This window comes from Peromyscus leucopus, chromosome 10, assembly GCF_004664715.2.
Source record: "Peromyscus leucopus breed LL Stock chromosome 10, UCI_PerLeu_2.1, whole genome shotgun sequence".
Classification (NCBI taxonomy): domain Eukaryota; kingdom Metazoa; phylum Chordata; class Mammalia; order Rodentia; family Cricetidae; genus Peromyscus; species Peromyscus leucopus.
The window spans coordinates 86,081,735-86,088,694 of NC_051071.1; the positions used below are offsets into that span (position 1 = coordinate 86,081,735).

At 42.6% G+C, this 6,960-nt stretch overlaps 1 pseudogene; it reads right to left on the reverse strand.

Annotated features, from left to right (window-relative positions):
* Positions 1 to 389: 389 nt before the first annotated feature.
* LOC114691854 lies at positions 390 to 769 on the reverse strand (annotated as a pseudogene).
* Between the last annotated feature and the right edge of the window lie 6,191 nt (positions 770 to 6,960).

The window sequence follows — 6,960 nt, forward strand, 5'->3', positions numbered from 1 at the left end:
CGGAAGAAGGGACTCCAGGAAGCCATCACCACGCAGGCACTTCACACATGTTGGAGAAATCAGAGCCAAGGTAACCACCTAGTCAGCACAATAACTACTACTACTACTTCTTCTTCTTCTTCTTCTTCTTCTTCTTCTTCTTCTTCTTCTTCTTCTTCTCCTCCTCCTCCTCCTCTCCTCCTCCTCCTCCTCCTCCTTCTTCTTCCTCTTCTTCTTCTTCCTCCTCCTCCTCCTCTTCTTCTTCTAGTTCTTCTTCCTCTTCCTCCTCCTCCTCTTCTTCCTCTCCTCTCCTCCTCTTTTTAAGAGTTAGAAATGGATCTTCATTTAAAACTCCGATCTACCAAGTTAGCTTTTTTTCAATGACTCGGGGATCGGGACCTTCACAGCCTTCACAATCTTCTCCTTGATGCTGCCTTTGTGAGGGCCTTGGCGGCAGCCACTGCTCTCCTCTTTGATGCGGCTTCCATTTTTTTTGCTCCCTTGGCAGCCCTGATCACCTGCTCTCACTGAGCTTTCCTAACTTCCGGTTTCTGATTCCTCTTGACCATTATATCCACAAGAGATGCATCAGTGATGGCCCGCCGGAATTTGGCTGTGCAGCGGGGTCTTTTCTTCTAAATTTCGTCTGACTGTCCTTTTGGGGGGTTTTCTTCTGTGGAAGGCAGTCCTGTTTATTTGTCAAGAATTCTTTCCCGTCGGTCCTGGTGCTGTGCCACCCATGTCTGGGGTATATCTTGTACCTGCTGAAACTGTACAGCTCCATCTTCATGGCTAAGGCTGTGACAGCAGAAAAAGAGAAGAGAAAGAAAGGAAAACACATTATGGGGCAGAGGGAGAGAATCTCCATAAATTTGCATCTCTCTTCTTGATGAAGAAGACAAGAATAACTCCTAAGAGATAGTGTCTTCTAAGCATGGTAGGGAGGCCGCACTCAGGAAATCTCTACACTATGATGGTCCTTTGTTTTCTTATTGAAAATCACTTTGCCTAGGGTGACATGGAATTTTAATTTGTGTTCTCCTGGTAAGGATGTTGAATGCCTTGTCAAGTATTTGTTGATCATTTGTATTTTTTTTCTTCTTTTAAGAGTTGTCTCTGGTCTTGGAAGCTCATACCTCAATCCCAGCACTTGGGAGGCAGAGGCAGGTGGATCTCCCTGAGTTTGAGCCCAGCCTGGTCTACATAGTAAGTTCTAGGACAGCCAGAGGTATGTAGAGAGATCCTGTCTCAAAAAAACAAAACCAAAATGAAACAAGAGGTGGAGGGGAGAAGGAAGGAAGGAAGGAAGGGAGGGAGGGAGGGAGGGAGGGAGGGAGGAAGGAAGGAAGGAAGGAAGGAAGGAAGGAAGGAAGGAAAGAAAGAAAGAAAGAAAGAAAGAAAGAAAGAAAGAAAGAAAGAAAGAAAGAAAGAAAGAAAGAAAGAAAGAAGTCATTAGATTATTTGGTTTTCTGGTGTTTTGAAGTTTCCATTTTTCTGTGTAGTCTAAATATTAAACCCATCTGGTACATGACCAGAAAAGATTTTGTTCTATCTGTTTCTTCACTCAAGTAGTTTTCTTTTCTGTGACATAGCTTTTAAATTTTATACAAATCCATTTGTCTATTCTTGGAATTACTTCCTGGGACACTGAAGCCTTTTAGGAAACCTTTGTCTGTATCCACACAGGCTAGTTTTATGTTGACTGGACATAAGATAGACTCATTCTGGAAGAGGAAACCTCAATAAGGAAAATGTCCCACCACGTTGGCCTGTGGGCATTTTCATGATTAATGGTTGATGTGGGAGGGCCAGCTCACTGTAGATGGGGCCATCCCTAGACTGGTGGTCCTGGGTGCTATAAAAAAGCAGGCTGAGCAAGCCATGGGGAGCAAGCCAGTAAGTAGCACCTCTCCATGGCCTCTGCATCAGCTCCTGTCTCCAGGTTCCTGCCCTGACTTTCCTTAGGGATGGTCTGTTACCTAGAAGTGTGAGATGCACCAAACCCTGTCCTCCCTGAGTTGCTTTTGGTTCTGTGGTTTCATCACAGCAACAGAAACCCCAACTAGAACAATATCTACACTTTGAACTGTTTTTTTTCCTAGGTCTTCTTCTAGCAGCTTTTCAGTTTCAGGTGTTATATTAAAATCTTTGATTCGTTTTTCAATTGTTCCAATTTGTTCAAAATGAGAGGTGTGGATCTGATTTCATCTTCTACATGTGGAAATCCAGTCTCCCCAGCATCATCTGTTGAAGAGGAAGCCTTTTCTCCAGCATATAATTTTTATAGCTTTGTCAAAAAATAGGTGACTGCAACTGAGTGGCCTTATTTTCTGGTCCTACATTTTATTCCACTGGTCTATGTGTCTTTTGTGCCTGTTTTCATTACTACGGCTCTGTAAGAGAATTTGAGCTTGGGTATTTGAGACTGCTCACATTGCCCCTTCTGCTAAGGATTGCTTTAGCCATCTGGGGTCTTCTGTAGTTCCATGTGAATTTCAGGATTGCTCTTTCTAGTTCTATGATGGGTGTCATTGGGATTTTAATGGAGATTATTCTGACTCTATAGATTAAATCTGCTAAATGAGCATGGGAGGTCACTCCATCCTCTAGTGTCCTCTTCCATTTCTTTCTTTAGCAACTAAAAGTTGCTTGGAGAGGTAGAGGTCTTTCAGCTCCTTGTTTAGGTATCTCCCCAAGGTGTTTTATTGGTTTTAAAGCTATTGAGAATGGGATTTTCCCCCCACACACACACTCTTTCTCATCAAATTTATGGAGCTGTTTGTTTTAAACTTGATTCAATGGATATGAAGAGGACATTCTCAAACAAAAGCTTTGCTGGGCATGTGTTTTAGGACAGCCACTCATAAACGCACCACATGCACACACACACACACAATGCACACAAATGTTTTCAGCTACAAGTACAAAATTATTATTGGTTGTTTTTACTCTTCATTTTTTTAGGGGACTTGCCACCCAGCTCCCAAATAAATACACATAGAGACTTATTATTTCTTATAAATGCCCAGCCTTAGCTTGACTTGTTTCTTGCCAGCTTTTCTTAAATTATCCCATTTACCTTTGCCTCTGGGCTTTTTCCTTTTCTTACTTCTGTGTATCTTACTTTTACTCTTACTCCGTGACTGGCTGTGTGACTGTGTGGATGGGTGACTGGCCCCTAGCATCATCCTCTTCTCTTTTTCTTGCTCCTTGATCCTCTGTTTTTCCTTCTATTCATCCTCTCTGTCTGCCAGGCCCATCTATCCTTTCTCCTGCCTAGCTATTGGCCATTCAGCTCTTTATTAGGCCAATCAGGCATTTTAGAAATGCAAAGTAGCACAGCTTCAGAGTTAAACAAATGCTACATAAAAGGATGCAACACATCTTTGCTTTATTAAACAAATATTCAGGCTGGAGAGATAGCTTAGAGGTTAAGAGCACCGACTGCTCTTCCAGAGGTCCTGAGTTCAATTCCCAGCACCCACATGGTGGCTCAATAAGTAAATCTTTAAAAAAAAATGTTCCACAGCATAAACAAATGTAACACATCTTAAAACAATATTCTACAACACAATTTTTTTTTTCCTTTTGGTTTTTCGAGACAGGATTTCTCTGTGTAGCCTGGGCTGTCCTGGAATTCCCTCTGTAGACCAGGCTGACCTTGAACTCACAGAGATCTGCCTGTCTCTGTGGGATTAAAGGTATGTGCCACCACCTCCCAACTGCAAGTCAAAATCTTAATCTTGTCTACCTCTTCTTGTCTGTTGTTGCCTTGGCTCTGCAGGATGAACTCAGTCCCTCTGTTCTTCCAGTAGTGCCAACATAGCCGGCCTCAACACCCTTCAGCTCAGCTTAGTCAGGAAATTATTCTATTGCCCTCCAAAAAAAACCTCATACAAAAGCAATGATTTACATGTTAGAAACTTCTGCATAAATTAATGACACTCTGGTGCTGGTGCAGGGGCATCTGACTGGGACGCCAAAGATATGAGGAGGTCCCAGGACCGGAGCAAGCTTTGAACTTGGTCCCTCGTCCTAGAGAAGTAGTGACGGAGGCAGACAGGATTGTCAGGGGGCCAAGGAAGAGGGAAGAGGACCCCAAGCCCAGACTGGTCTGCTGTCACACAGCCTTCTTTCTCTACTGAAACACCACATCAAGTTCTAGACTCCCAGCTCACATTTAATTCAAACACACTGCTTTTTCACTGAAATGTGAAAAGCACTTAGAGGAGCTACCTCTAAATTTCATTTGTTTTTATTTTACCACGCATGAGTACTACCATTTCAGAGAAGGTTAACCACTGTTATAAACGGCTCATTCTTATTTCATTATTTAATGTGTTTAATATACTTTATTCAACTACATACATCTACTGATTATTTAGCTCTTGGCTGACACAGAACAAGAGACATTAGGGCTGTCCAGAGCTCAGTAAATATTGGTTCATTTCAAATTATAGTAATGTTTATCTTTAAAACAGCCAGCTGTCGTATTTATGGTAGGATGAAAGGACACCATCATACATATTGGCTTTCACTTCACAGGAAAGACACTATCAATAAACTATGAAGCTTGCATAAATATTTTTAAAAGGAGAGTCACATACTTTGTTATAATGGCGCCCCCTAGTGAATATTTTCATTACTGCTTTACACACCCTTTAGATGTGTTCATTTTAATAGTTGGTTTGTTACTTGGATTTTTTTTCCTAGAGCTAGGCAGGGTGGCACATACTCGTAATCCAAGCACTTGGGAGGCTGAGACAGGGGGATTGCCTCAAGCTCTGGTCCATCCTGATGTATATATATATATATATATATATATATATATATATATATATATATATATATATATATATATCAAGACCTGTTTCAAAAGCACTAAAAGAAAATTCTTTTCCTGCCTGTAAACAAAAGTCATGTCTCCAAATGATCTTTTAAGTTTCACACGTGTTCACAAAACTAAACAATATAAGCACAATTCCTTTCATCTTGAGAGGAACAGGGCCCACTCTTTCATTCACTTGAAACAAGAAAAATGAAGACAGCAACAAAGATTCCAGCAAGCAGAAGTGGCAATGTGGACTGAGGGGCGTGGAAATGTTTGCACGGACCACGGATCCTCCCTCAGCACTCACACAGTTACTTACGTAATCTTTGTGTTACTTCATAGTGTGCCACTGCTAATCACCTTCTGCAGATGGAAAGAAGTGCAGGTGGGAGCTAAAATGTGAACCCAGGGTGCCTGACCCAGGCCTCAGGCCACAGGATTGAGTTGACATGGCCCCTGGATGTCTCCAACCCAGTTTTCCTCATAATAGCAAACCTCTCTGCTAGATGATTGCTTCACTCATCCATTCTCCTTTGCTTATGTCACAGACAGGCCCAGCGTTGTCCAGGATCTCAGTTCCGATTGCACCATTCTGCGGCTGCCACTCAGTTAGGAAGAAGTCGTCACTAATCCTGAAACCACACGTGTCAACTTCTCCTGGCAAATCTGAGACCATGAGAACACCAAGCAACAACTATAAAACACAGAAAGTGAAGAATTCATGAGTTCATATGCTGGGGATGTCTTTCTGTATGCTGTGAATGTGTTGCTCTGATTGATTGACAAATAAAACACTGATTGGCCAGTAGCCAGGCAGGAAGTATAGTACAGGCAGGATAAGCAGAGAGGAGAATTCTGGGAAGTGGAAGGCCGAGTCAGGAGACACTGCCAGCCACTGCCATGAGAAGTAAGATGTAAAGTACCAGTAAGCCACAAGCCATGTGGCAACTTACAGATTAATAGAAATGGGTTAATTTAAGATATAAGAACTAGATAGCAAGAAGACTGAGCCATTAGGCCAAACAGTTTTAATTAATATAAGCATCTGTGTGTTTATTTGGGTCTGAGTGGTTGCGGGCCTGGGCAGGACTGAAGATAACTCCAGCTACATTCGTACATTAGAAAGATAGATGATAGATTTAGAGAGAAGATGCATAGATGACAGACTGATTTTATACATCTTCTCCTTGGTGATTGGAATGAGAAATGTCCTCCATATGCTCATATATTTAAACACTTGCTCCTTCTTTGGTGGCACTGTTTGGGGAGGTTGTGGAGCCTTCAGGAGAAGAATCCTTACTAGAGGAAGTATCAATGGGAGTGCGCTGTGAGGTTTTAAAATTGCACCCCACTTTCTTATCCCTGACCTCCCTCTTCTCTCTCTCTCTCTCTCTCTCTCTCTCTCTCTCTCTCTCTCTCTCATAACTTTTCATATGATCAGCCATTTTTCTCCTTCATCCTCATCCTGACAGACTCTCCCTCTGGAACCCTGAGAGGAAGTAATGGTCTCTTCCTAAATTCGCTTTTGATCTGTGTATTCTATCACAGAGAAGTAACCAATCCAGGCTTTCACTGATAGAGACTGTTGAGGGCACACCAGGAAAAGCAAGAATGCTGGAGTTCAAAGGGAACATTTCACAGCTATCCTAATGAGGTCAGCGATGACTTCAAATCTAAAGAGAACTTTTGATGAGGACTAGTGTCTTCCCATCTCCTGCCTTGTAGCTACAAGGGAAGAAAAGGTAATAATAACCCTCAGGATTATTAAGGTCACCTCTTGGTCTGCTGGGCTCGGGTCACTTGGCTAACAGGGACCAGATGGCTGTGGTGTGACTCCAGATGCACGTGTGAGGTGCTCCTGCCGACAGTGCAGACGGACCACAAGGACACTGAGAAAAGCCACGATGACGAATGTTCTGCCTCATTGAAAGAGGGGAGAGTGATCCTTGACACTATCAAAACCAGGGTCAGAGATGAAGCCCAATAGTCGAACACTTGCTTAAAACACACAAGACTTGGGGTTCAATCTCCAGCTCTACAAAAACATAAGGAAACCAAAAGCCAGTCTAAATCATAAAAGATAAAGGCCGTGAAAAATGCGGATTAAAGGGGTGGAGATGGCCAGCCGTGGTGGCATCAATGCAGGGCGA